Here is a 10578-nt window from a genome sequence, read left to right on the forward strand (position 1 = left end):
GCTTTTCTTCAAAAGGCAGTCCCACTTTTCCTATTCTAGAGACCGCTTTTCTTCAACAGGCAGTCTCACTTTTTCATTCTAGAGACCGCCTCTAATAAAGCAGTCTCTTTGCCAAAGAGACCGCTTAGCTAGAGACCGCCTCTAAGGCAGTCTCTTTGACTTATTTGGACGGGTCTCTTTGGCCTATTTTGTAGTAGTGATGATTGATTCTCTTGCGTATGATGAGTAAAGAATGGATTATCTATGGTTAATTAATTCCGCTGCAAACGACGAGTTAAGTACAGTCCGGTGACGCCGATTAAAAGTCAGGGCGTTACAATATCTCTCCCATGCTTCATAAAGGCTTTCACTAGACCTTTGCTTGAAACCTTGAATCAAAGCTCTTGCCTTCGTCGTTTTCTTTTGAGGGAAGAAACGGGAAAGGAATTCCTTGGTGACTTCATCCCAAGTTCGCAAAGAATTAGGCTTCACTTCCTTGTCTAGCCACTCTTGAGCTCTTCCAATCAAAGAGAAAGGAAATAGCTTGAGCCATATGAATTCTTGAGCAACCCCGTTCACCATAATTGTGTTACAATATTTCTCGAATTCCTTAAGATGATTTAGGGGGCTCTCATTTACTCCTCCACTATATTGCCGCCTTTCAATCAAATTTATCATTGCCGGCTTGATTTCAGAGTCACTATATGGGATCAATAATAGAGCAATCCTGCTCTTATACTTGTATGCACCAGGAGTACCCAGTTCCTTCAATATAACCCTTGGGATTTCTCCCATGTTAACTTGAACACACAAACTCAAAGGAAAAATCTTTTTGTATTTTCGAATTTTAGTGAAATAGACTCAACAACAATAGCAAACAACTACCCCATTCCCCGGCAACGGCGCCATTTTGATCAAGGGTGGAGACTAGGTCGTTGAAAACTATTCTTCCCTCGGTTAAACAAAATTTGTAATATCTCAACACACCCTTATACCACCATAGGAGTGAGTCGAGGGTGGAACCACTAGGAATGGGAAATGAATGCTAATGCTAAAGCTAAGCTATCTCGAAGTAATAAAGTAAGGTGTGTCTATTCTAACAATCAAACAATCGAAATGAAATTAAATTTATCAAACACTAGGGTTTAGGATCCACATATACTTGCAATGAATTCAACTAATTGGGATTGGAGATAACTAAGTCGATGTTGCGAGGGAAAATCAATAAAGCAATCAAGAGAGTATGGTAGGCTAATCTCCTAGAGGTCAAACTAGCGCCAACTACGAGAGACTCTAGCTAGGAACCTTGCAAACCTACTTAATCGACAAATGCAAGCCACAAATCAATTTTCCGTAACAATGTGAACTTACAATGCAATCTAGTACGAGTAACTAGGTTGTTCACTCCTAAATTAAACACACACATGCACATAATCAATCAACCATTTTAATCACAACATCAACTCCATCAATTTCCCCCAATTAGCATAAATCCATTGCTCATATATTCTTGACCATTCTCCTAGCAAGAAAACTACTCACAATTCATGGAAATCAATATTAAAACTAAGCTAATCAACAATTTCATCATCATCATATTAATCAAGATAAAATCAATTCAAAAACCAATTACCTTGAACAATTAACAAAGAAATTGAAATCAAAACTAAGGTTGCATTAAAGTAAAGAAATCCTTACAAACTTGCTTCAAATCAATGGAGAAAACACTTGGAATCATCAATCTTCAATCATTAATTAAGAACTTCTCTCTATAAACTAGAGTTTCTCTCTCTAAAAATCTAACCTAATTCTATTCTAATTCTAAAAATGAACTCCCCTCCTTAAGAATAGAGGGAAAATCTAAATATAGTAAAATTAAAAAGAGAAGTTAGTTAGATCATCCAAAATAGACCCGTACAGGCGCAACTAAGTATAAGGGGGAGCGCGGCCGTGCAAATCTGGGTACGGAACAGAGACCCAGACAGGCGCGCACGCGCCACCAGGCCACGCCATAGTCGCACGCGCCCGCGCTTGGGAACAGGGCAGCCCTCTTCACCATCATATTGATGCTCCTTGTGCATTCCACTCAATGCTCTTGATAAACACGGGACCTTGCAGTTTCCAAACTCCATGATTGTGGGTTCAACACGAGAAATCGTGCCCCCACAGCTTAAATGCACGGCATTAGGTCTTTGAGAACATGCACTTCTCCGTGCTTGAGCTTCAAATGGAGAACATTGGGCATCCTAATCAATGTCAAACTTGGGTAGGGGCCTCGGGAATCTTAGGATAACGACCTTAACCTGAAAAATGAAAGATAACAAGCAAATAAAAGAGAAAATAAAAAAATAAACCAAGAAATGCATGAAAAAAGAAAGTCAACTAAGTAAAGAGTAAATTACAGAAATAAAAAGCAAAACTAAATAAAAAGGAAAGGAAAGAGCTACAAAAGCAATCTAAAATCATCCTAAAAGAGAACAAATGAGTTCCATAAATTACACTCATCAATATTATAACTTATTAAAGTGTTGTTCATGTTGTTCTTTAATGTTATGGTAGTGCATAAAAGACCTTCATACTCCATTTTTTGTGAACATAAGTTATGGTGAATTAAAAAAAAAAAAGAATGTTGTGAATAAATAAGGAAAAAAAATTGTGTGTTGTGATGCAAAAACAAATTGAAATGTTGGTATTTATAGCGAGCCATGAGTTGTTCTTGTAAGGAAAAAATGGCGTAAATAGTATTTGCATGTGTATGAATAGGACATTCCACAAATCATGATTGGACATCGAATGTTATTGTGTGAACAGGTCATTGCATTGATGTTTTCAATGGTCTTATCAATTTATTAACATACCCATTTAATGGACTTCCACTAATTACAATTCTTATTACTATCGAACTGTAAAAATATCTAACAATAGAAAATCAAGTGAAAAGATACATATGTTTTCAATGGTCTAAACCCTAACTGACCCATACAGTATTTTCATATTATTAATAAGGCACATAATGAAGGGTTTTTTCCCTCCAAAAAATAGAAACAATTTCATTCTATATATAAAAAGGACACATGAGCTAATTTTCCACACCAACACACACCTCCATTACAAATCATCTCATCAAATTTCAACCATGTCTTCAACCTGAACAGTAAGAAGATCAAATGTTAGGGTACCTGTTTATGGCTATGATTTGATGAGTATTTAGGGTGTTTTTACCTTCTTTTCATATCTTTCTTTCTTAGTAAATTCTTAGTTTATGCGTTTTCTCATTATTTCCCTTTTCTCTCTTGTCCTGTGCTTTTATTGTTTTTCTTCTGTTTTCTCCTTTATTTTTCTTTTATTTCTTCTTTATTTCTCCTCTTTTCATGGTTGTAGGCATTATATGAGGTTCTAGTTTCGATATTGGTTGTTTTCTAAGTTGGAAGATGCATTTGGAGCAAGCTTATAGCATTGGGAAAGCTTCAGATGCAAGTTGGTTTCTCTTAGATCTACCTCTTGCGTTCTCAAGTCGTGGTCTCGTGAAAGATGATGTTGAACCCACCTTAGAGGCCCTTGGAAACTACCATCCCTAACATGTATCTAGTGGAGCTCATGAGACCTATTTGCGAGCGCACGAAGCGACGAAGAAGTCAAAGAAACCTTAAAGAGCGCAGGCGCGCAACCATTGAGCGCGGGCGTGCAACCCCTGTGCGTTGACGCGCATATAGCGTGCGCGTTTGCGTGCCCCTGCCCGCACGAGCTCTTCTCTTTGTTTCTTGCATAGCTCGATCTTATTTTTGCGCCTCTTATAAATACCGTTTTAACCTGATTTTTAGAAGAACTTTTAGAAATAATTTTGAACATAATTTAACTTATTTGAAAGCTTCTTTCTCTAGATATAGGGTTAGTTTTAGGTGTAGATTTAGAAAGAGAAAGTGAGAAATTTCATTGAAGATTTTAGAGATTGAAGATTCAAGGTGACAATTGTATTGAAGATCACCATAATTAATCAATGAGGATTTCTAACTCGTATCTCATTTTATTGCTTTTTTTAATTTCATGTTTATTTGGTTTGATTTGGATGTTTAATCTTGATTAGTGTAGTTGCTCTTGATATTTTTTTTTATTCTTGACTTCTTAGTTGTTTGTTGTTAGATGATGAATCTTGAGTATTAGGTCAGCTAGGGATTAGGTGAAACTTGTATGATTGATTGATTGTGATAAATTTGGGAATTATGTTGATTGATTGTTGAGATTAAAGTGATTAATGTAAGTTTCCATGTGTGTAATTTTATTAGGCCTTGAGAATTATGCTAGGTTGCATTTTAATTGCTAATGACATGACCAAATGATTTAGGAATTGTAATTATCGATTGGTTTGGATTTTGATTCTTCTAGTTTGTAATTCATAGAGACATCCAGCTTAACGATTAGGAGATAGCTCTTTGATTCCAATTGATAGATCTTATCATTAGTCTTCACAAAAATTGATTGGCATGTTTGTCCTAAGTTGTTGCAATTGTCATGATTACTTGCTGATCCCCATTTCCTAATGCTTTATTTGTTCGGCTGTTTGTTTTGTTAATTTTTAGTGTTACCTCTTCACCTTTGACTTCGACTTAGGTTAGGCACCCAATTGAAAGCACTTGAACATAAACATTCCTTTAGGTTCGACCCTTGACATACCTTTATAATTGTATTTAGGTTTGTTAAGTGTTTATAAATTTTATTTCGCTTAGGGAGGATTAGTCAACGACCTAGTTTTCCCCTCGTCAAAATGGCGCCATTGCTAGAGATTTTTGACGGTGTTGGTGTTTTTGTGTTTTCGATTGCTTGAGTCTAAGTCTTTGTATATACTTTTCTTTTATTTGATTTTTGCTTGTTTTGAAAATAAAAAGGCATGTCTCTCATTCCCTTATCATGACAATGAGCCATTTTGTGAATATTTCAATAGACTTGAGGGATTTATTTATTATAATTGTTGTAATCTTTGGTTTGAATGCGCAAACTAGGGATGAGGTTGAATGCATGAATAATGGTGAATTTCGAGCATTGTCGATTGATGATGCTTGGGATTTTATGTTTGGTGTGTTAGGGATGTCTATAATAGGGGTAATCATGATTATAATATCAATATGAAAGGTCTTGATTCTTCTAATATTAGCATGAATTTCCATGAATCGTCATATGATCCCATGATTGAACCTAGAATAGATGATTTCAACTCTATTTCCCCTTTTGTTCATCATGATGAGATGCATGCTCAAGTTGATGTTAATGGTGTGTTTCAATTTTCATCATTATTTGCCATGCCGTCTTGTGATGTGCTTTGTTCCCTTAATAAAAAATCTCATCAGTTTGATTGTGCGCCCACTCCCCAATGTGATGAATATGCTCATGATGTTCATGTTGATTCTTCCAATCTTGGTCGTACTTCTTCTTTTCTTGTTGAACCTCAATCTTTTACACCTTTTGAATTTCTTATTGCTATTTTTTAAACTCAAAGTAGGCATATTGAGATTAGTAATGAGTTTGGGCCTAGTAAGGAGTCCATTATTAATTCTATGAGAATTCTATTGGAAATGATAAAAGACAGTGAGGACGTCATGAGGAGGAAAGAAGCAGACGTGGAGAGCTTGAGAGCTAATTTTCATATTTGATGCTTGTTTGTGAAAATGCTAAATCTAATGTGTGTTTTGAGGATGATGATAATGATTTTGAGCAACAAAGAGAGTGTGAGGATCCTATTGAAGAGCGTTTAAGTGATGGTAAAATATTTGTGAATGAAGAGAGTGTTAAATTTGAAAATCCCAACCCTTTCTCCCATCTTGAGGAGTCTCTTGTGCATCCTTGTGATTCTTCAATCCATAAGTAATTGGACACGTTTGAGGTTATGTCTAATATGTTCTTTGAGAGTCAAATGAGAACCCATAGCCTTTTGAATGAGTTCACTGAATATGCTTCATGGGAGAGAGATGAGTTTGAAATTAATTTGCATCATTTCATACATCGTTTTGAGACTTTGGGCTTTAAGGATGTTGAGGGAGTTATTGTTCATTGTTGTGATGGAGAGGATTATGTTGTTCCTCTTGGAAGTTGGATGTTTAAGGAAGATAAAGGTCATGAGTGTTATTCTTTTGAGGATTTTATGATAGATTTCCATTCTCTTATTGGTGATGTGAGGCATGGTGGTGAGGAAGAGTTTATTTATGAAACCATTGCCCCTATACCTTCTTCTCTTGTCCCCTTTTAAAGAAAATTTAACCATATCCCCTACATTCCTATATCCCTCCCTTCTTTTGTAAATAATATTATTGGGGACCCCCTTATCTATGATGATTTCCATGTCCCTCATTCGTCTTTTATTATGGAAGAGGGTGATCGATTTTTCCACCCAAAAATATTTTAAGGAGAGTTTGCCTTATTCTTCTTTTTCTTTTCATCCTTTTCTTATTTTGTTGAATTTTCCTTTTATTTTTTTTTTCTCTTTGCATCTTTCTCCTCATAGGTATACACTAAGCTTGTTGCATGCCTTCATTTTGTCTTGTGCATACTTGCTTTCTTACAAAATGTCTAGTAGTGCATTTGAAAAGCTCTTGTGTTCGTTGCAATATTATTTCCTAGAGCGGTCAAGCTTGGACCTTAAGAAGCCTTTGTCGGGAAGTAACCCATGTTTTATTGCTTTCATTTTATAGTCTTTTTAGAATAGATTTTCTTTCATGGAACTGTTTGTGTACCTTTTTCTAGGTACATAACTTGATATACTTTGGTGCATTAGTTTGGATCAAGAATCAAGGAAGTACGACTCCACATTTGCTACCATATGGAAAGCACAATTCAATTGTAGAGGAAAGTGGTTTTGAAAGACTTAATTGGGTCATTTTTGGGTAGTTTCACCCACTTAAATTTGGTAATATCTTTCCTTGCTCTTTCTCTAATGGTTGGAGACTTGTTGGACATGTAATGGTTTGTTGGATTGATATCTTTGTTTTCCCCTCCCATGCATGGATTCTACGATTTGTGATTAAAGTGTATTGTCTCAATCAAGCAGGGGGGAGGGTATTCTATCATGTTTGGTGGGATTTTGATTCATATATCCAATGCACGATTGAATATGAATTTCCATGCTATTTATTATGAAAAACTCCAAAAAGAATTTTGTTTCAATCAGAGCCAATTTGCGATGTGTCTTTGTTTTGTTCTTGCTTTGGACATAATACTTTTGGACTTGTATAGTTGAATGCTTTTCTTCTTAAATGGTAACAGTGTGCACGGTTTGAGAGTATGTTTGGTTAATTCTAGGATAGAGTATACTAAGGTAGTGTCAACTTCTGGGACCTTAAAGCCGGATTCTAATTGTTTGTGGTAAAAAGGTGTTGCTCCATTTAGTTAATTTGAAACTAATAGTGAGTTATTGCTACAACCATGTGACGTTTCATTCTTTTCTAGCCTTCTACACTTGATGCATGAGCGACACATGGATCCTTTACTATTGTATGATTTATCTAAAATTTGGCTCTCATCTCCCGAGATTGCGACCGAGACATTTATGAAGGACAAATGCATCTTTTCAGGGTGGTAATTTTTACTTTTCTAGGATAGTTTTCTTTTCTTTTCTTTGTTTCAGGTTTACATTTGCCTTCTTGCTAACCATTTGAGCCTTATACCTTTCTTTTCAAGCCATATCTTTAGCTTTTGAGCCTTTTATTCTTGTTCCCATCATTGGTTTTTGTTAAACATTTGGTCTCTATTGTTGGAGTTTTGATGTATGAAATAGATTTTTTGGTTCTTTTTAGGTAAGCAAGTTTGTATTATAAATATCGTGTGAATAAAAGGCAAATGCCAAGTGTAAGGAGGGTGTCTCCATAGTAGGGGATCTTTCTCCTTAGATGCCCATGGCCCTTTAAAAGCCTAGAACTTTACACTTGTTAGGGTGTATTAGGATTTGAATTCCTGACTGTTTAGGAGACATTGAATTAGAAATGATACTCTCATCACACTTTTTTGTTAGAAACAAGTAGGAGACGCCAATGAGTTTTAGGAAAACTCAGAAACCTTGTTCATGCCTTTCTCCCAAGTACAGTTCACAGGATAATTAGCACGAATCGTAAGTTTACCCATGCCCAAATTGGTCTACATAAACCATAAATGAGTTCGGGAGTGAGGGTACTAAGATAACGTTCTCTTTAGAGGGGAATCGCTATCTTAGCGTAGTACAACCTCTACTAGCTCTTCCGATCCTTTTTCACAATTTCATTACCAAACAATATATGCAACGTGATAAAAAAAGACTAAGTGAGTTGATTTTACGGGTTTTTCACCATATACCCCTGCGTTTTTTTTTATTCACCATATACCCATGACTTTTTAAAATTCATCATATACCCTCAAGTTTCCACAAAAATACATTAGGGATACATTCCTTTACCTCCGATTGTTAACTTTTTCAATCATTAGGTTTAATTAGGACCCGAAAGCACCGTGAATACATTCCTTTACCTCCGAAATCACACACATTTCGTTTTTCCACCCCCAAACCACCACAAATATCTTTTTCCTATCCTCAAAATTGATCATACAGACATGGCTATGGAGATTTGGAGTAGTTCATGGATAGGACAAACGAAAAGGAGTGGTTTCGAGGATGGGGGAGAGATCTAAGGTGGTTTCGATGCATAATAAATCAAATTCCACTCATTTTGTTGACATTAGGGATATATAGTGAATTTTTGTACAACTCAGAGGTATATGTGTAGACACTCAAGTGTGTCTCCCCTAAACCAAACCCAGTGATGAATACCTTTCGTGTCGAATCATAATCGAACAAAGTGAAAGTGTGAAAAGTCTAGTGACGAGGATGTTTTTATTAAAATATCTCTTCTTTCTGTTTTTGAAAATATTTTTTATCTAACCCTATTTATGAAAAACGTGCATTCTAGTTTAGTTTAGTCCATGATATAGGTCCAATAATGGTGTAGTTGGATGGGGCTTGAAAAGACCTTTCCAACGATATTTATAAGCCCAATTCCGATGAATAATGAGGAAGTTATGGGCAAAATACTAAATTGGGCACAAACTGGATTTTACCTACGACCCAATGATCATGTGGAGGGTACAAAGGTTTAATCCTATTCCTAAACTAATTAGGATTAATTAGAAGCTTCTATAATTTTTTAAAAGATCTTAATTATCCTTTTTGAAAAGATAAGATTAAAGAATTTGAGTTAAATAAAAACTATCCTTGTATAAAAACTTTCCTTTTTTTTAATCCCAACTCTATTCGAATTTAAGATGTTCAAAGATAGTCAGATATTAATTTCGTTCCTCAAAATCTTTCTCAAAATTTTATATGGTTGGATAGATCTTGATATATTATAATATTAATTCCAAGCTATAACGAAAAAGTTATGAATAGAATACGAAACTTTATCAAAAACTGACACCGTCCTACTATTTTTGCCATATCTTTTTATCTACAAAATATTTTAATCTAATTATAATTTGTTTGGAAATTAGACCTCAAGATCTTTAATTTCGATTGACATATTATATGCCTTATTTGGACTTCTAGATCAAAAGATATGATAAAAATAAAATTTGCTAAAACTGCTGTCCATCGAGTTTTATTTCGATTCGAATTCGGGATCTTTCTTTATTTTTTCGACACTCTTTTTTCCTATAAATAGAGGTGATATCTCCCCTTTTCAATCAACAACCCTCATCAAGAATTTCTTGATTCTCTCTCCCTCTTTCTAGCCAAGCCTTTTACAAACACAATTCCCCATACATTAGCACTAGACACACCTAGCCAAGTTCGAAGTTGCCTTCGCCTTAGACGTGAAAGGTTTGATATTTCTGAGGGTTTGGTCCCAAATCTTTATTTCAATTATTTAATTTAATTGTTTATTTTATATTATACTTGAAGTTACTAACGTGTGTATTTTGTTATTAGAAAAAGATACGAGGCATCCAAGTAAGGGCTTTAATTGTTTAATTGATATTCTGATATAGAAATCATGTTTAGGTTGTTATTTTGATTCCTAGTATCATGTTAGGATGATTTTTCTAGTATCATGTTAGGATGCTTTTCTTAGTATGATTTTTACGGTGAAAAATAAGTTTCTAATATCAATTATGATTTCTATGATGCTTCCTATTTTCTTTCCTAATAGCATGTTAGTATCATGTTAGAGTTAAGCTTTGATTTTTATTATTTAGTGACATGCTAGGGTTTGTTATTAATCTTGTTAGTATCATGCCTAGGATCTTGCTATTAATATTATGCTTTATTTTTAACATGATTATGATTGTTATTATGATTATTATTACTTTTATGATAATAATAATAATAATAATAATAATAATAATAATAATAATAATAATAATAATAATAATAATAATAATAATAATAATAATAATAATAATAATAATACTAATTATTATTATTATTATTATTATTATTATTATTATTATTATTATTATTATTATTATTATTATTATTATTATTATTATTATTATTATTATTATTATTATTATTAATGTTATTATTATTATTATTATCAGGAAAAATTACTCCCATTAATCTTACTTTGCCTCGTCCACCCAAATTAATCC

Source organism: Chenopodium album, chromosome 9, assembly GCF_948465745.1.
Source record: "Chenopodium album chromosome 9, dcCheAlbu1.1, whole genome shotgun sequence".
Lineage (NCBI taxonomy): Eukaryota > Viridiplantae > Streptophyta > Magnoliopsida > Caryophyllales > Amaranthaceae > Chenopodium > Chenopodium album.